A 21,490-nucleotide genomic window follows, 5' to 3' on the forward strand; every position below is an offset into this window, starting at 1 on the left:
TGAATTTTGAGGCATATCTACAAGTAAATTGTGGTATGGGGCATTATCGATAATAACCACTAACTGCAAGGGGGGGGGGGTGACCAGGAACTGATTTGCAGATGCTCACTTTATGAAATTGTTCTTTACACTGTTGTGAAAGTCATCACTTTTTGAACCTGTTTTCTAAGTTAACATAGTGTTCAGAATGGACCCAACCTCTTTTTCAGCATTGATTATGATTAACCGATTACCTTTATTAATTGACACTCCTACTCTACTGTCATCTAACTATGAATTTGTCGTTGAGTGGGGCATTAAAATAAATGATTCGTCCAAATAAACAATCAAAGAATTTTCTTTTCTGCAATCGGCCACTTTTCTTAAATATTCTATCTTCTTCCACTGGATGCCTCTTTCTCAATCAAAAGTCTCCTATTATTATCAGTTTTACACCTTTAAACACTAACTCTTTCAGGATAGCTATTAACGTAGTTCTAGGACTTTTAAATTAAATACTCTTTTGAAATTCTTCACATAAATTATTTAATGCTGGCAGTTCATTATATTTTGTGTGAATCTTGTTAACTGTTCTTCTTACAATGTTTTAATCAAAACTGTCTAATCCGCTAACTGGTTTCGAACATTGTTTATAATTTTTTGGAGTGCTGAATGAACATGACTGTAATTTAAATTTAAGAAGTCCTGGATTTTTTTGAAGTTTTGAACTTGTGATTTGAAATCCCACAAGCTGTAGCAGTTCTTCTTCAAATTTTTTAAGGCGTATTTAATGTTTGTCATCTTCTAATTTTCCTAACTTTATAGCTTCTTTCTTCATAAAATAGTATACATTAACTATTTCACGAGCTTGTCTATGGAGCTTTTTATTCTTAACTGTGGATCTAAATTCTGCCATTGCAAAAAAAACTCACTAACAAAAAACGTAAAATACATTCTAATTCATTAATACACACAAAACATTAACTAATATGTCACACTTTACAAAAGTAAACAACTATACCATTTGTACCAGGACATGCCAAGAATTGAATTAAATTGGTTTACTGAAAATGAAAAGTTAACATTAATGTTGAATATTAGTCAACAATGTGAAAAAAATTACTTAGTTATTCAATGAATACAAATGAAATGACTAAGCTGTCAATAAATTATTATAATTTGTAGTGTGTGTAGATGCCTGCTATTTAATGATGATGTTTGTTATTATTTAAACATCACTGTGTGCAGTAAGAAATATTTATAAGTAAGTTAAATATTTTTAAAGAAATTATTGTCTCAGATTAAACAAAATGATAATAAATTTTAATTATGGAAAGAATTTTTTCTATTTATGAAAATACACATTGTTTTGGAGAATAATTGGTTTTGATTGAGGCTAATGTTATGAGAAAAGACTAATATAATGACCTGCACAGTGACTGCTTCATGCAAACAAGCTTTTATATTCATTGTATACTATAATCTGTTTATCAGATGTAGTATTTGGTGCAATCATTACATTTAAGTTTGCATTATTCTTCTAGCTTGTTTTGTTTGCCAGAGCATGTTTTGTTAGTTTACTATATGGTCTTGCAAATTTTTAAAATTTTTTTAGTGACACTGTAATCATTTTTTTCTGAAAGTGATGACAGTTTTATTTGATTGTTGGTTATGTATTTTAACATTATTTATTTTCTGTCACTAGGCACATTTTTACTTCTGTTTCATATTTTATTTATGTAACATATTATCTGCAGGTGTGAGCAGGTATAACATGTGATAGATGTTTAATTAAATTGAGTTGCTTCGTGTTTGTGAGGGTGATTAGTGAGTTGTTGATGAGAATGTTAGTTTTAATGGAATTTCTGTAAATTGTAAAGTTATGCTAGTTATTTATTTTGGATATGATGAGTTCAAGGAAATTTTTTTGTGCTTATGCTCTGTAGTGAAATGTAAGTTGGTAGTAATTTATTGCTGTATGTAAGGAATAGGTTGCTATATTGTCATATGTAACTCGTAACTACACTGCCATTGGTATTCTAATGTGGAAACAGATGCAAAATTAGTTCTTTGCAAATATTTTCACAATTTTCACAGTGACTCAGCACGTTAAAATAATTCAAAAAAAGTATTATTCTGTAAGTAATAAAACAGGGCAGATGCATTAATGATACCATCTTACTGTAACAAGATAACAGAAAACAATTTATTTATTAGTATTATAACTCTAATATTGTTGCATGTTCGCAGTTTGACAAGGATATTGAGAGATAGCACATGAAGAAATTTCTTACAAATACAATTAATTATTACTTTTAAGTAATTTATAATTTACAAAATATCTCAATTATAAGTAGGAAAATATATTCCAATTTACTACAGACCATACAACAGTAATTAGAAACTAATACAAAATTAACAAGAGATTATAACAATTGAAAAATTAACAACTCAATATAAGAATTATTCAGTTTTAATATTTACAAAAAGTAATACCTTACACAATTTATAAATGAATATGTCACTTTCACTCCTGTTCACAAGAATTCACCAAGTAGTAGATTTCAACTACTGTCCAAAATGGAATACTTGTGATGCACTCTTTGCTCATTTGTTACTACACATTCATTCCGAATGATCCCATACACAGCAGTCCTTGTAAACTGTACTCATTTATCTTGCACTATACTGAACTCATTTTCATCACACACTGAACTTGTGTTTATTGCACATTGTACTGAACTCGCATTTATCACACACTATCTGATCTTGTCACTCCAATGGTCGTCAGCAGTATTTATATCCCTGGGCCTAGTATCTGACCTGCAGTTTCAGTACCTGACCTGCCCTTTTTTTTGGTCAAGTGTAATAATTTATATTATTTGGACTTCTATGCTTTTCTATAAATCCTTTTCTAGAAAAGAATTCCTTTGTCATTTTTTCTAGATTTTTCTTTCTTCATTTTTTCTTTTTTTCTTCTCTATCTGTCTCCTGGAAGCATCTCTACCTGTTACAATATTCTCAGTCTATTTTTTGGGTATATTCAGTTATTGGTGTTGCTAATGAAACCATTAGAGTCACTGCTCTTCGTTTTTTTCTTGACAGACACATAGGTTATTAAGAATGTGGTAAAAAGTTAATTAAATTTGAATTGCCTATTATTTTATATATTTTATTGTCTTCTACTGGAAACTACTGAAACAGAAGTTTGTAGCACTTTTCTTCTTGCGTTTTATATGCTTTGTTTTTTCAAATATCAATGCTGGTTTTTTTTTGTTTGCTGAGAGGATGAATCTTTGTTAGAAGAATGCTTAATGTTTTCTGGTTAAGCTTTTGGTATTTTAATTTTTGGTATATTTTTTGGTGTCATAAGAGAGGAAATCTATGAGAGGATTAATGGAAGTATAATAATTTAATTGTGAATGTGAGGTGCTCTGTTAGTTACTGCATAGTAATATTATACATTAACACAAATTGAGAAATCACATAAAAATAAATGAACACAATGCATAATAAACAGTTAATAAGTAGTTCTGAGCCATAGAATGCACACAAGTGGCTGCTATGTAACTATGACAGTATTGCCCATCATTGAGGTAAGAAAACTGACTTTACCATTTTACATTTTAATAAATCATTTTACCATTATAACAAACATAAAGTGAAACATTTTTATAAACTTACAAAAAATGATACCATATCAACAAAAAGGAAATCTGTCTTTGTTTAGTAAAATTTTTACTAAAGCTATATTACTTAATATAATCAAGATGTTAGTTAAATTACTAATGGAAAGTAGTATAATTTTATGAATAAATTCTTTTTTTTACAATTGTTTTACAACTGGATTAAAAAAATGTTTTAGAGGTTTTTCTTAAAATCTCTCAGAAATGACATATGAAATATTTTTAAAAATGCTCTAAAGCACATTCCTTGTTTGCACAAGAAATGTGAAAATAATGGAAAAAGTTGATATAAACATGACATAAAATGCTTCGTTTGTCAGTTATAGCTAATGAAAGATTTTGCTTGGATTTCAGTTACACTGGTGAATTGAAGTCATACTGAAATTTTTACAATGTGAATTAAGAAGGCTGGCCAGTCAATGTACCACTAGGATTTGGTTAGCATAAAGTAGAGTAGTTATATAAATGATTTTAACTCTCTTTTCCGAAAATGGTCAATGCCTTTAGAGAATATCTTGACAATGGTGGACTCACGTGCCTTCAGACTTAAAACCGTTAATACAGTGTTAAAAAACAATGGCATGTAGTTTTGCAGAATGTGAAAAGGGTTTTAGTTCTATGAATTTGATAATTACACATAAAATTGAGACACTTATAAAACATGTGAGTAATTCAATGTTCGTGAAACTCCACGGTCCACCTATCAAAATTTGGGAACTGAAATATTACGTATAGAAATGGTTACAAAATCATCGATCAGCCACTGATACAGATGCGGGAATGCAGATATTACCTGAATATAAACAGGATTCAGTCTGAAAACTTTTCTAAGAAATTTAAATACAAGTAAGTTTCTTTTTTTAAATAAGCAATATGATTTTCTTGTTTAAATTGTTTTTTAGCAAATATTAGTGCAAAATAATAATATTTATTATTTATACAATCGCTTCTTGTAGGAAAATGAAAAAATTAACCAAGGATTATAAAAGACTTCAATAGAAATGATGTAACTTGTAAGGTTTTTTGGTTATTCAGTTTTATTGACAAAGACTTTGGAAAGTAAATTTTGTTCGTGAGACCTTTTTGGCCTATTCTATATAATACAAATTATGAATTTGAATATCAAGTATTTTTGAAAGTAATGCTGATTTATATAATAATAATAATAATATTGTTGCTTTTTTTTATAACCATTGTTCCATTTGTCATACTAATAAATAATACAAAAATAGAATGTTAAAATAAATACCCTTATTTTGCTTAATTCCTAAAATAATATTCTCACAAAAAATCAGAAAGGAAAATATTAAAAAAAAAAAATATTATCTAATTTGAAAAATTTGACGAACAATAATTGTGGGGTTATAAATTCAGCATTTCGACATTCCTTTTTTTAGCACTACTTCCCTGTTTAGTACCCATTTAAAAAATTTATTATAGGTCAGATATAAAAAAACAGGGTTTATTACGCCAATTTATTGGTTTTTTCTCTAGATTTCTCAAAACCTACTACAGATATGGTTCTGGGACTTATTTTATTCGTTTTTTCAAGTCAGAAATCATAAGAAATCATTAATTCTGCTCCTTAATTAACATCCCAAAAATTTTAGTAAGACCTCATTTCACTGGGGTGGCTGAAATTTGAGCCAAATCTTTCACTAGCTGTAACTAAAAATGAAGCATTTTAGGATATATGTTTATATGAACGTTTTCCATTATTTACGATTGGAATATGTTATGAAAGTTTAGGGAGAATTTCATGATACACTTTGTATAAATAACAGATTTTTCTAACTTTAGGTGTTTTCTATCATGATCCTCCTTATTATAATTTATAGATTATCGAGTTTCCTTATTTTATTTCTTTTTATTAGCCTATCCTTTTTCTTTTTTTGTATTTCATTTCTTTCGGTTTACTCTTACTGTATTTATTTTCAAGCTAAATTTCAATATTAACAATGAATTTATAACAGAGCTTAGTGTAACAATTTTCAGTTCAAAATTTTTATAAGCAAATCTTAACATTTTTACTTTTTCTTCTTGAATAACTTTTCCTCTTTCAAATTTGTCTTTCAATTTCTGCATTATTTCTTTATATGTAAGGGGAAATGAAATGGGAACAGATTGTAGTCTGCCAATCTGTTCCCATCTTTGTGAGACAGGAACACATCCTATCTTTTTTTGAACTGGGTGTTCAGAAAGGCTTTCTCTATGTTTGTTGGCTTTCTTTAACAACTGTTATATTGCCACCTGATTCTTGTACAAATAGAGGACAGTTTCCTTATATTATATTCATCCACTTTCTTTCAAATCTAAAAAAAATTTACATTTGATATTATCAAAGTTGTTGTCAGTTGACCATTTTCAGTGACTGTTGCTGCTGTTCTCATCCTAATTTTTTTCTGTTTAGCCTTCAGAACCACTGTAAGGTATTACTTAGGATGAAATGACTGATTGTAAATGAAGTCTAGTTTCATACAGTCTCAGGTCAACCATTCCTGAGATATGTGGTTAATTGAAATCCAACCACCAAAGAACACCAGTTATCCAAGATCTAGTTTTAAAATCTGTATAAAAATAATTGCCTTTACTAGGATTTAACCTTAGAACTCTTGCTTGGAAATCAGCTGATTTGTGATGACAAATTCACCACTAGACCAACACGATGGGTTGTTCTATCCTGGCATCAAATTTCTTTTTTCAGTTGACAGGTTGTTTTTAATTAGTCGGATATGTGTTTTTAATGTGTTTAAAAATGTGTTTGATCTGAATAGTGTCTTTATATTTTTGTATGACTATTTTATATGATTATTATAAAGTTCAAGTATATGTAGGATATGTGTTGTTTGTTGTGTAGAATGTCAAGTATGTAGTGCTCGTAGATTGTTAATTTGTGTTTATGTGATGGTTAGCAAACATTGATTCTATTCATATCTTTATTTTAAATTGAATCTCATTTGACCATTCCAAAACACTGTGCTGTTTCAGGAGCACTGTGTTTGGTAATCAATGATCTGTGTTTTTGTTAGTTTTAGACCACAACATTTCCAGATTTTTTAAACTTGTAAACTACTTTTTACAATTTTATATATATGTATATATACACATATATTGTTGCGTGTTTGCAGCTCAATCAGCATGTTGACAGATTGACAATTGAAAATGCATATAATACAGTCTATTGGTTTAAAAATATAAATAAAACCAGACAAATCAATGGTCAATGATGACAATGGTGATAATAATAATAATGACAGACAATAATAAAATCTCACTATAATAATTAGAATAAATATGGCATTAATAGTGGTGGTATTATGCCATTACAAAATCCATTAGACAATAATGGAAATAGTAAATAATATTACATGTCAGTAACAAACAAATAATCATAAATGTCAACAGAATTAAAAATAATTATCAGAATTTATTTACAGATAAATAAGTAGAATGGAAAAGCAGAATTCAGTCCCACAGCATGACTGCTAGTCTTAACACTTTTAACCACTAGTCTTGTGTTAATAACAATAGTACAATAGATAAGACAAGTATGAAGTTTTTTCACTGCAAATATCTTTGCTGTTCACAAATAAAACTATTCTAACAGTTTATGAATGAAATTTAGTACATTATTTCTTTCACTTATAGTCTTACAGTAACTTACCAATAGTATTTCTTGTTTACTGGAATTACTCGTGGCGTCACCTTAATCATATCAAACTTAATTCATATTGGAAATTTGCTCCTTCACTGTCCTCCCCTCAGAATGCTTCGCTGACTGACGTCTTGCAGCCTCTCCCTGTGGAACTGACATTGTAACGTCTCGGTGACTGGTTCGCAGAACTCATTTTTAGCTTGTCTTCCCCAAAGTATTTATACTCCTATCTTCTTTATCTGCCAGACTGGACCCAACTCAAAGTGTTAGAACGAACGACCGAGGCATGCATTTTGTTCCCATGCATTCCTTAACCTGGTCTGGTAACTCTTCTCACAGTACAAATATTTTTTTATTGTGTGTAAGTGGGCAGCATTACAAACGATGATTATTAAACAAACTTGTTACTTTACTAAAAGGGTTTTATTTAGCTCCTTACTGGATTTCTCCCATTATTATATTTTTTACTACTTTCTTCTTAATTGAAAGGAATCTGTTACTCAGGCCAACTATACCGGTCTTGTTACAGTATTTTAAAAATAATTTACACCTTCACAAATAAGTGTTTGTGCATAATATGAAAGAGTCAGACAACTTTTATGGTGTTATTTTTAAAATATTAATTCCTCAGCAACAATGAATTAGGATCACTTGTATAAGACTACAATTAAACAATTGAAATTAATCTTTATGTTGATAAAATCATATGTAGTCTGTAAGTATACTACTTATAACATAATATTATCAAATATGAAATATTAGATAATAAATTATGATATAAGGTTAAAACTGAATATGAGATAGAAGTTTTATTGTTAGTAGTCATGCAACTAGAATTAAATGGGGGAAAAATGAATGTAAGAAATATGAAGGGTGTGACCACAACTTAACCTAGCATCTGCTTTAACTGAATCTTTAATGTTAGAACAACACTCTTTTGTTGCTGTTAATTAGGAAACTCACATATAATGAAATAGATGTTTTTATGAAATTATTATTGATACTGTTTTTGTGTTTTATTATTACAAACACTTTTTTTAGAGTTAATTTAATTAGGCAACTCAAATGTCAAGATATTTTTCATTATTATTGTTACAGAATACATGGGTTGTAGTTATATTACAGTACATAAATTTTTAAATACACTACTGAAAAATTAAACATATATATATATATATATATATATATATATATATATATATATATATATATATATGTGTATGTGTATATATATATATATGTGATTGTGTATAAAAATCTGATGTTGACACTACATGACATCCTTGTACGTTTATTAAATTACAGACACACATTTTTTTTAAATGAAAAGTACATAAAATTTTTTTCTACTAACTTCTAATATTATTTCATATTTTTTTATTATTATTGAATTATTATTTATTGTAAAATATTTTTTAGAATTAGAGGTTTGGCTCATATTCAGAATATATTTAATAGTTACGTGAAAAGAAATATTGTTGCGAAAAATGGCCCCGCCATTTTGGCCCCGCCAAAAGAGAAAATCGGTAAAGGGAAAAGGGGAGAAATCGGAAAAGGGAAAAAGTTAAAAAAGAAAAAAGGAAGAAAGGAAAATGGAAGAAAGGAAAATGGAAGAAGGAAAATAGGGGGAAGAGGAAAGGGGAAAGGAAAAGGAAAAAAAGGAAAATGAAAAAAAGAAAAGAGAAAAGGGAAAAAGGGGATTATTGCTCTTTGGCCATTATTTACTAAAATTAATGGACAATTTTCTTTTTAAAAATTAAAAAAACTCTCTATTTTTTTATTTTTGTCAACAAGGCTTTATTTGAATTTTTACAGTAATTTTAAATAATCTTTTACAGTTTATAATAATGTGAATTAAATGCGTAAACTAATAAAAAATTTGAAGTATCAAATTTAATACATTTTTAATCTTTCTTTCTTTCAGACTCAACATCATTGAAGTTAGACACATGCTGCTGCAGAATTTTTGCAAGAAATTTAATTTTAACATTGAACATATTACATTTTTTATATATATATTTCTCATTTTTAATGTGGTTTAAACAAACTATTTTGAAAGAAGATTTTTACACTACATACTGTATTACACACAGAGAAATAAAATGACATTTTAGAGCATCTCATTTTTCAGCATTTTATTTTCAGCTGAAAAACATATCCTTTTCATTCTTCAGTCTGATAAAACCTGAATTACTGAAAAAAAATAGAATATTTTTTTCTAATATTAAACAATGAATTGAATAAAAATTAAAAAAAATTACATAATAAAGTAGAATTGGATATCAAATTAACATTTCCCAAAACAATTAAATCCACCTTCTGTTTCATATCGATAAATTAGATTACATTTAATTTTATAGTAGTAAATAAGCATGAAATTAATCCATTCCAACTCAGTTCTCACTAACGCAGTCAAAATTGAAACCAGTATTCTGAAAAAATAAAACCATAATTAAATATTTAAAATTCAACCTTGTCAACCTGTTAGTGTAAACTGATAACTATTGTATAGGAATTTAAATATAATAAAAATTACCAAATAATATATTGAATTATTTAAAATACTTTCAATTTTCTATTAAAATATTCTACATTCATATCAATAAGAATTAAGATGAGGGAAAATTTAGTAGAAGGAATGAGAATTAATTGGTAGAGTGAGAATTAACAGTTTGTGTAAGCTTACAGGGTTAGCTTACATAAACTGTTAATTCTCATTTTTAAATAGATTCTTGAAAAAAAAAAACAGCTATAACTAAAAAGTTGCACTTATTTTTTTCACACTTATTAGAGTGAAAAAACATTAGACTAGATTTCACTTTATTAGAGTAAAAGAACAAAATAAAATATTGCAAATTTCTCAAGAGCCAATCCTGATCTCTACTTCAGAATTTATATATATATATTTGTTGTTACTTAATACAGAGTAGCCTCTAAAAGTCAATTTTCCTTTGCAAATTCAAGAAAACTTCAGATGTCAGTGGCATTGAGTTGATAGAATTGTCAGGACTTCATGTAGTTTTGTGTACTTAATTTATGGAGAATTGATGAAGACTATACTGAAGTTTATAAAGTATTCCAAGAAAGGATTTTTGACATTTTGTTACCAACATGATGCAATCAAAAAGAGTTAAATTTATTGGTAGTGCTATTGTTATCAAAGGTGTAACAGCCAAAATCTCTTGTCACTGAAGAAAATAAGCAAATAATTGAAGAAGAATTTGTAAAAAGGCTAATTAATTAATGAGGCCAATCAATGAATTTCATCTAAATAATAAGTTTGAAAGAAATAAAACTAGAAATTAAGAATTTATTTGATGAAATAAGTGGACAAAAATTTACATTAAAAAAATTCTGAATCTCTACTTACAAATGCATTTACCATGCATGTGGTCCTTGCAATACATTTCAAGTCAAGTTTGATGAATGAAAATTTATACTGAAATGTGATTACAAAAGAAATTCAAACTTTATTTGTAATATGTCTGATGGGTGAATATTATTTAATCTCAAAAAAAAAAATTATAATTAAGCTGATTTTTGGTGCTGAACACTGTAATTATTGGAATAAACTAAAAAGATTAACTTCAAAATAAGCTAAAAAATAAACTTCAATTCTTTTTAAATTTCAGTTTTTTGAGGTTGGTAGCAAACTAAGGAAAAAGAAAACAACCAGCAACTTACCAAATGTTAATTTGATATCTACTTCAAAAGCCAAAATTTAAAGAACTGAGCAGGTTTGTTCTTTAGTATGTTTTAAAATTTGTTTTATTATTCTTTTAGCTTATTTAATTTAAAATATTGCAGTTTTATTTTTTTTAAATATATTGGTAGGACAAAAAAATGTTGCTTTCATGTAAAAAAATAAACTATTTAAAGTAGGAAACCTGTGTCTTGTTAAAGATAATTATAAAAATGCAGAAAACTTGTACCAATAGTGAGTTAAGGTTGTCTGGATTGTGGAAATACATATCACATTTTCCCTTCAATTTTAAAGAATAGTTTTCTAGAAGTGTTAATGTAAAGATACCTTGAATATCTGAGGGATTTAAAGTTTTATTCCATTTTACAACAAAACTTTACACCAGGTTTTATGTTCTTGGTGTTTTTTCACAAACTGCAAAACTGATTTCTCATCAAAAAGTGATGAGAAATTTTTTTGATTTCTCATAAAAAATGATTCAAAGAATGAATCATAACAGGCTCACAAATAGGTTATTTACACACTTAAAAATCTAAAAACCAACCATAACTGGTTCAGAAAAACTGAAAGAGGAAAGAAGTGAAAATAACACTAGGGATGATCAAAGAACTTCCATCACTAAGAAAGAGACTGCAAAACATTACAAGATTAAAGGAAAAACAAAAACAATGAAAAAAATATACCTCTACAGAAAAAAGAAAAGAAAAACACTGGAAATAATGCAGTTGAGGAAGAAAAAACTGAAAAAATTGAATTGCTTGAAATAATGTAGTCTATATAGGGTAAAATGAAAAGAAAAACAAAAAAGCTACAGTAATCTCAATACCCAGTCGCTGCTACATAAACGAATTAAAAAGTCAACAAGTTTGTCTTTGTGATCATTAAAAAAATGTCCATTGATGTAATCTGGAAGAAACTTACTATGGATCACCAAAGGCATTTTCTTTAAAAAATGAGTTATTAAAATCAGAAAATTTGATTATGACTAGGTTTTGACTTATAAGAAAAGGGAACATAGGAAGAACTGAGAACTTACTACTTTATTTTGAACTGATTAAAATTCTCTACATTATAACTAAAAGAAATCACTGAACTGTTATTTTATACTCAAAAATTTATTTTTAATATTACATTAATTAGAAAATGTAATTTAATTACAACTAAGATTTATGTAAATTAGTTATTATTGAGATCATTAAAGTATAATAAATTTTAGAAAACATTGTGAATCAATCTTGATAAATGTTAATTGGTTCATGGCTATTTTGAAAGTTAAACTTTTGGAATTTTTGAGGTGTTATTCCCTCCCCACAGGATTGACCATCTAATCTGATTTCAATGACACAATTACACCAGGATTTTGAGTTGCTAGGATTAAGATAGCCTCTCTCTAGGCATTTTCCTTAGAAATTGAAACCTTCAACAGACATGAAAAGCAGTCCAGAAATGAGCTAGCATTGGTATCAACTAAACCAGCTTACTGTTATTAACTTTTTTATGTAGAATTCTATGCATTTCCTATAGATTATGGAATAGTTGCTTGAAAGTATTACAAGTTGTTTTACTTACGTAGATGATTTTAGATTTGCTGGTTTCTGGTTGTTTTTATATAAGACAAAAAGGAATTTAACTAGATCAGATTATTTTAAATGTCATATTTACTGTTTTATGGAAAGAACTTTTATGAAACTGTAAGTTCAGGTAAACCTTGACTGGTAGCAGTATAAAAATAATTGAAGTTAATAAATAAAAAAAAACAATTAGTATTGTTACATTCAAGTTGTAACTGCATGTAAACAACTATGTGTATCTATTTATGCACTACTTTTTAATTATACACTACATAAATCAAATTGGAAATTTGACCCACGAAAAAATATACACTATTTTGTGATAATAAAAGGAACTAACCTAGCATTTGGCTGGGAGTTTGGACAGTGAGAAAATACTAATTAGAGGAACAAAACAAAAAAAAGTTCATAAAATGGGGAAGAGATATGGTTACATTCAATATTAATAAACAAAAATTATAACTGGAATTGTTTTGCTCATTGTCCATGATTGTTGGTGATAATAATAATTAAAAACAAAAAAATTTAGTTAAACAATAAACTGAAGAAAATTTTATTACAAAATGCTTTTGATAACTTTTATTTCAAAATATTTTGAGTTGTTTTTACGATCATCTTTAGAGACTGGCACTGCTGTTCTTATTCTGATTCTGGTGTTGTCAGCTGATGTTACTGTTGGTGGTTTTTTTTGGGGGATTTTTGCTATTATATATTTATAATATGATCAAAAAGTGTATTAAATTTGACTGGTTTTACTTGTTGTTGTGAGTTTCTCTGTGTTTATGTATTTCATAATATTCAAGTTATTTCATAACTTTGAAACAAATGATATATCAACACAGTCATTGACACACTACTACATAAAATAAATAAAAATAAAGATGATTAAAACAAGCAATAAATCACATTAACTTATAGATGTTACAAAATAAATTAATTTCATGTAATGGATTACAAATTCAGAAAAACTAGCTCAATAATTAAAAATATCTTAACACAATACAGTTTTAAAACAACTAAATCGTTACACTCATAATACAATCATCAAACAAACACAACGCCCCTGGAATATATAAACTAAACTACCAACTGTCATTCTATACTGGTTAAACAAGACAATTTAAAAAAAAGATATAATCAATAGTTAAAAACCCTCCTCAGTAACATAAAAGCATTTGCTACTAAACTAAATCAATTACAATCCCACCAAAACTGATAACTATTAATTTTTATATTAAACATTAATAATTCTACGAGTAGTAGTGATGCAGTCATTTAACCATAAAAGATCAGTGAAATTTAATAATTTTTTGGAGGTTGATTAAAAAATATAAATTTTAAAGAAATTAAAAAAATCTTTGATTAACAAAAAACTTTTTTAATTTATAAACAATGTTTAAACCTTAATTTAAAATTAAATTATATTATCTGTTACATCTTCTTTCACATAATTTTGCTTTATATAAAAAAAAGTTAAAAAATTATTATTATATTTCTTAATCTTAGACTAGATTACATAATAATTAAGTCAAAGATTTCTTTGAGATCTCAGTAGGAGACTACTTTTTAAAAAGTTCTTTCATTTATTTCATCATCTAGCTTTGTATAATGAAAACAATTTTTTCTGTTCTTTAATAAAAAAAACTTTAAACTAATAATTGACCGTTACTTTGAATTAGTAATTTAAAAATATATTTCTTTCCTTATTAAAAATTAACTGAACTAAATATAATTAAATTTATTTAATTAAATAACCATTATTAAGTTAATATTTAACATTTCGCTTACAGTCAAGTAAAGATTTTATAGTAGATTATTAGTGATATTCAAAGATTCTCCGTTCAAACTCTTACTGCTAGTATTATTTGTTAATCATCTTACTAATGTAATTTTATATAAAAATGTAAAAAATTGTCTCTGTTTGCAACAGCATCATGCAAGAACCAACTGACTGATTGCTTTCAAATTTTCAGGATACATTCAGTTATCCTAGGGGAAGGCTTTAAGCTATTGTCTGTCACCATGACAACAGAAATATAATGAAGTAAAATTACTAATTAATTTTTCTCTAACAAATATCTGTAAAATATGTAATATTTACACTACTAGAGCTGCTTAAGTTACTACTACTTTGTAACGGTTGGGCGAGAGAAGTGAGCCCTGACAGGCTAGTTACTTAATATAAATTATTTTATAAATTATGTTTTACAAGACTTTGAGAGTCTACCAGATGATAAACTTATCTGATAAAAATTGTTCTGTAGTTTTTATGAATAGTACATTACTCATTTGTGTTATATATGGTTCTGGATGAGAAAAATTGTACATCATGTTATACATATAAATTAACATTTTTACTTAATACAATTAGTATATAGACATTTCATCAAGATTTATTAATGTTAAGTGTGTTTCAAAGCAATACTTTATCTCCATTTGGTCACAAACTTACGTGTATGTTAACACTTGAGAATCAGATAAAACTATTAAAAGAATTAAAAAATGAAGAGTTTATATTTCATTATGATCTTTTTATAGTGTTCAAAAAAGAACAAATAAAAACAAATAATCCTAACAATGAAATAGACTTAAAAAATAAAGAATTTTTGTAAGAATGCGTTTAAAAATACATTCTAAAATTAGACATATTTTAAGGAATCTACAAGCTGCTTATGCTACTAAAAATCTTAATTTATTAATTATTAAAGTCATTGACCGACTAAGATTATCCCTTAATACAGAGTTTCTCCTGAACAAGAACATCTTTATCAAAGCTTTGTACAGGAAAGCTGATGGTAGCCCTAAGTAAGTAAATCCAGCTTTTGGATTAATAAATTGTATATTTGCATATATTTATCTGTTTTTGGCTGTGTGGTAACAAATTTTTATTATGAGAAATTTTTAATATTTGGTCATAAGCTTTTGCTCCAGACAGTCGTGTTTCTGTGATTGCAGTTTTATTTTGCGTTTCTGTTGTTATTGTTATTGTTTTGTTTTCCGTTTTGTTGTTTACTTGTACTGTTTTGTTGATTGTTTTTGCAGTTTTTTATTGGGGTTTTGTTAGTTTAGTTTACTTTTTTGTTTTTTTCCTAACCTAGCGTTTACTTTCGTTAGCTATTTACATTAGCAATGGCAGCCAAGTGCCCAGTGATCCCACTGTTTATGCAAGACATTTTGGGTGTTATTGTTGCGGTTTTCATTGCTCACAACTATGAGGCACGGGGTCTTCATTCCGCGGTTAGGCTTCTAGCTTAGTTCCTGAGGGCGACGTGGTAGCTGCAGGTGTCCGTTGTCTTCTTTTGAAGGCATAAACTTAAAACTATCTCAGGGTGAATTTTACCGATGCAGATGTCCCTTGGGGGATCTGCATTGGTGGCATCTCTGCGGGGCCTGAACTGAACGTTGTGGTGTGCAATCAGTTTGATGGCGAGAAGATGTCCTCCATTAAAGCCACTACTGGCTAGGAACGGAGGGGGTGGTGTAGCGACCGGACACGCTACGAGGCGGGATCTTCTCCCCACGGGGGGGAATCGAGAGCTCACAACTATGATATCTCGTTCTGGCGGGTCGCGGGGTGTGGCCTCACACTCTCATGTTGACCTTTCAGTCCCGATTGGGAAAAATGTGAGGAAGCCCTCCAGAGAGAACATGCGGAGTAACCGGCGTGGGTAGTTCTTGCTGAGTGTGGGTCTGACAGCTCGGGTGAGAGTGGTCACGGACAGGATTATCAGAAAGAGTTCCCACCCTTGTCCGAGGTGTCACGGGTGGACTTTGAAGTCTGTGGGACGTGGGACAACTGCTGGAGGAACCCTCGACAAAGTGGAGATTGTGTGACAAAGCGGTGAAGCGGGTGAAGTTGTCAAGACTAAATCTGTCGTTCTGGGCAGGGAGGAGGTATAAGGCGATCATCCAGGAGGATGAGAACAGATATTATCATTGCTGGGCCGTGGGGCACATTTCTGTGATCTGTATGGGGACTGACAGGTCACAGCTCTGTTACAACTGTGGGAGGCCGTGATACCGGTGGGCAGGCTGTGCAGCGCCTGGGGTGTGCGCGATATGTAGCATGGAGTGCCACCGGACTGAGGGGGTGTGTGTCATCATGATGAGGATCTCTGAGAGTCGTCACGAGGGACTGGGGGGGGGGGAGCAAAGGAGTGATGGACAGCTTCCTGCAGAGCCACTGTTCATCTGTGCTTGTGTGGGTGGGCGATGGTGATGAAGCACGGGGACTCCAATACCCCCACGCTGAAAAAGACTGAGTCCTGGCGGGGCTGCTCCTTCCGGAGTGTCCCCGTTAAAGGTATTAGCGTAAAAACCGCATCTCAGCTTCTGGGAGTGAGGTCCAGGAATGACATAGTCGAGCCTGGTTACCTTATTCTGGGAGTTGGAGGCAGGTACAGAGTAACCGGCGGGCCAGCCTGTCATGCCGAATATAACCAGTAGGCAGGGAGGCCTGTTTGAGTTAAAATAAATAAATATTTATTTCAAATTTATTTACTTTTTTTATGGTTTTAGATTAATTTTGTAGTGAGTGCACTAAGCTAAAACTGAATGGGTTTGAACTAGAATGTTTCATATGAAAAGCATAGAGTCTGGACTGGAAATTGAAGAGTGATTAACTTATGCTTTGGATTATCTAATTTTTATAACATGAAGTTGAGAATTTAAAAAAAATTATTAGAGAATTTTCTTTATTTTACAAATATAATACTAAAGTAATTAAAGCCAACAGATGTTACAATTTGCAGATCGAATCAAAATTTACCTACACTGAATTTTATTACATTCCGCAAGCCATCTTCCTACAATATTTATTATACAGTTGAGTGAATAATTAACTCTCAGAAAAGTCCTTCATAACTTTGATTTATGAGGTTCATGAACAAAGGCAATAAATCTATAGTGATTGAAAGAAAGGAAATTCAATGTTTCAGATAGTCATACCTGAGGGAGATATAACAGTTTATGGAAGGTAACTGGTCAATATGATGTTATGGATGATGATGATGGTGATGAAAAATTTAAATGATTAATATTATTAAAAGTAACATGGGATGCATTGAAGCAGTCAGTATAAAAGTAGCAGTGTATTTCAATAATCCACTACAAATTCAATTTTATGCCTTAAAAGGGTAAATGTAAAACTAGCTACAAAGTAACATCTATAAAAAGATTTGAAACAGTAAAGAATTTTAAAATAAGAAAGACAAGGATTAAAATCATACTTAATAATTAAGTAGAAACTGCTACAAATAATAATTTTATAAAATAAATTATAAATTAATAAATAGGTTTTTACCTATAAATTTAAAGGTTTAAATTATTCATTTAAAACTTATTAAAAGATTAGTCTCAATTTATTTATAACACATTTTATTTATTATATATGAACAGGTTCATTCCCAGACTATAACTGAGAATTATAAATTAATAGAGATATAATAATTAGTAAATAGAAAATATTACGATAAATAAATGAATATAATTAATTACTGTATGCAGCCCAAGTAAGAGATGGAGAGACTGTATTAAGAGGGATATGGAGAGAAAAGGTGTTTCGTGGGAGATGGTGGAGTGATAAGAGGAAATGGCAAGGCTTGATTAACACTCAGATTCAGTGACCTGGAACAGGACTAGATTTTGTATGCATATGTGTATGTAAAGGTGTACATTTTGGTAGGGAAAATTAAAAACTATAATAATTTTTTGATAACTATCCCTTAACACCAAATATTTTAAATCTGAAGGTCAAGCCTTAAGATTTAAAATATATTTGTTTAACATGAAGTTGTTTATCTATGACGTTTAGTTACTGACAATGTTTGAATATGTGTTGTGGATTTATAAATATGTTGTAAATTTAAGTGTTGTCATACATATAATATTGTTGCATGTTTGCGGCTAGATCAGTATATTGAGAGATTGATAACTGAAAATGTTTATATAATTACAATTTATTAGTTTAAGAACATAAATAAAATAAGACAAATCAATAATAACAATGTCAATAAAAATAATAACTGAATAATAACACTAATGACAACAGTAAAGAATAATAATAATAATAAACATCAATAATAAGCAAATAATAATCATAGTAACAACAAGAATGACGACAACCACAACCACAATGACAACCACAAAACAACAACAACAATAGTAAATTACAAACAATAATACAATAGATAAGACAAGTATAAAGTTATTTTACTGCAAATACCTGCAAACACCTTTGGTGTTCAAAAGTAAAACTACCCAATAATATATGAATGAATTTAATATTATAGCATTTTCACTTATAATTTAACAGTAACGCATTGAACCACTTGTTGTTTTCACGTACTGGAATAACTTGTGACGTCATCTTAATTGCATAGAACTTGTACACACTAGAAATTTGCTTCTTTACTGAATACTCACACATACAGAAAACTATCACGTAAAATTTCTAGTAAAGAAACTCTTCGCTTAAAACTCTCTTGCAGACTGACTGTCGCCTGGTCTTCACCAGAGCATTTATACTCCAGTCCTCTTTACCTGCAGGACCGGACCCAACTCGAAGCATGAGAATGATTGTTCCCCCTCATACTTTCCCATGAGATTCCAACCCTGGTTCAGTAATCACTTTTCATTGAACAACATCTGTTAAGTGTGTCAACGAGCAGTATTATACTACAGGATTATTAAAAGAACCTGTTAGCTTAACTAAGAGGGTTTCTTTTAGTCCCTTTCTGGATTTCTCAGGAATCTGTTACTCAGATCTGTTATACCAGTCTTGTTACAATTAAAATATATGTATGTACACGCACGCACGCACGCACAGACGCACACACACACACACACACACACACACACACACACACACACACACACACACACACACACACACACACACACACACACACACACACACACACACACACACACACACACACACACACACACACACACACACACACACACATGTACAGTTAAATGATAACCATAATCTGAGATACAGAAGAGGACAATTCTTGGTCATTGGTCTAATTTTTCGGCTTTCCTATTCAGATTTTGTTGTAACCGTAGTAACCGTCGAGGGCGTTAAATCATAACTGTAATCTGAGATACGGAAGAGGGAATGTCTTGTTCATTAGATTAATTTTTATCGGCTTTTCTATTTTGATTATGTTGTTATCGTAGTAGCGGCGAGGGCCTTAAATGATAATTGTATTCTGGGATACGTGAGTATGACAATCTTCTTCGTTGTTTTCATTTTTATTGGCTTTTCTATTCTGAATGTATTGTTTCCTTAGTAAACTGCGAGAGACTAAAATTAAAATTTAATATTAGATATGGGAAGGGGAATGTGTTTTTCATTGGTCTAATTTTTATCGGCTTTCATATTGTGATTATATTGTTACTGTTTTTACATGCGAGGCCTTTAAAATAATAACTTTAAACTCAGATACGGAAAAGAGAAAATCATTTTGATTGGTCTAATATTTATCGCCTTTCCTATTATTCAGTTTACCGTAGTAACCGCTGTGGGCGTTAAATGATAACTGTAATTTGAGATACGGAAGAGTACAAATAATGTTCAATGTTTAAATTTTTTGACGGCTTTCCTATTCAGATTATATTTTTAACGTAGTAACTTACGAATGCGTTAAATGATAAATGTAATCTGAGATACGGAAGTGGAAATGTCTTGTTCATTAGATTAATTTTTATCGGCTTTTCTATTTTGATAATGTTGTTATACGAGTAGCGGCGAGGACCTTAAATGATAATTGTATTCTCGGATACGTGAGTATGATAGTCTTCTTCGTTGTTTTCATTTTTATTGGCTTTTCTATTCTGAATGTATTGTTTTCTTAGTAAACTGCGAGAGACTAAAATGAAAATCTAATATATGATATGGGAAAGGGAATGTGTTTTTCATTGGTCTAATTTTTATCGGCTTTCCTAATCTGATTATATTGTTACCGTAGCTACCTTCGTGGGCTTTATATGATAACTGTAATCTGAGATACGAAAGAGGACAAATCTTGTTCATGCGTCCAATCTTTTAACGGCTTTTCTATTCAGTTTTTTATTGTTACCGTAGCAACCTGCCAGGGTGTTTAATGATAAATTACCCTGTAATGTGGAAGAGGGAATGTCTTGTTCATTGTATAATTGTTATGCGCTTTTCATTTGTGATACCAATAATCTGAGATAGCAAGAAGATGATACTTCTTGTCATTGTCATTAGTCTAATTTTTCGGTTTTCTTCTTCTGATTATATTGTTACACAAGTAACCGGCGATGTCGTTAAATGATAAACGTATTGTTTGATACGGAAAAGTACAAGCTTCTCTCATTCGTCTAATTTTTATCGTCTTTCCAATATAGATTATATTGTAACCGTAGTAACCTGTGAGGGCGGTAAATGATAATTGTAATCTGAGATACGAATGAGGGAACGTCTTGTTCATTGGATTAATTTTATTGGTATTTCTATTCTGATTATATTGTTGCCGTAGTAACTTTCGAGGGCGGTAAATGATAACTGTAATCTGTGATACGGAAGAGGGATGTCTTGTTCATTGTATTACGTTTTATTTGCTTTTCTATTCTGATTAAATTGTTACGGTAGTAACTGCCGAAGGCCAATAAATGATAACCATAATCTTAGATACAGAAGTGGAAAGTCTTGGTCATTGGTCTAACATTTATCGGCTTACCATCTCAGATTCTATTGTTAACGTAGTAACCGGCGAGGGCTTTAATGATACTGTAATTTGAGTTACTGAAGAGGAAATGTCTTGTTAATTGGATTAATTTTTACTGGCTTTTCTTTTTTGATTATGTTTTTATCGTAGTGAGCGGGGAGGGCGTTATATGATAACTTATCTTAGATACGAAATAG

Source organism: Lycorma delicatula, chromosome 3, assembly GCF_047948215.1.
Source record: "Lycorma delicatula isolate Av1 chromosome 3, ASM4794821v1, whole genome shotgun sequence".
In the NCBI taxonomy this organism is placed as follows: Eukaryota; Metazoa; Arthropoda; class Insecta; order Hemiptera; family Fulgoridae; genus Lycorma; species Lycorma delicatula.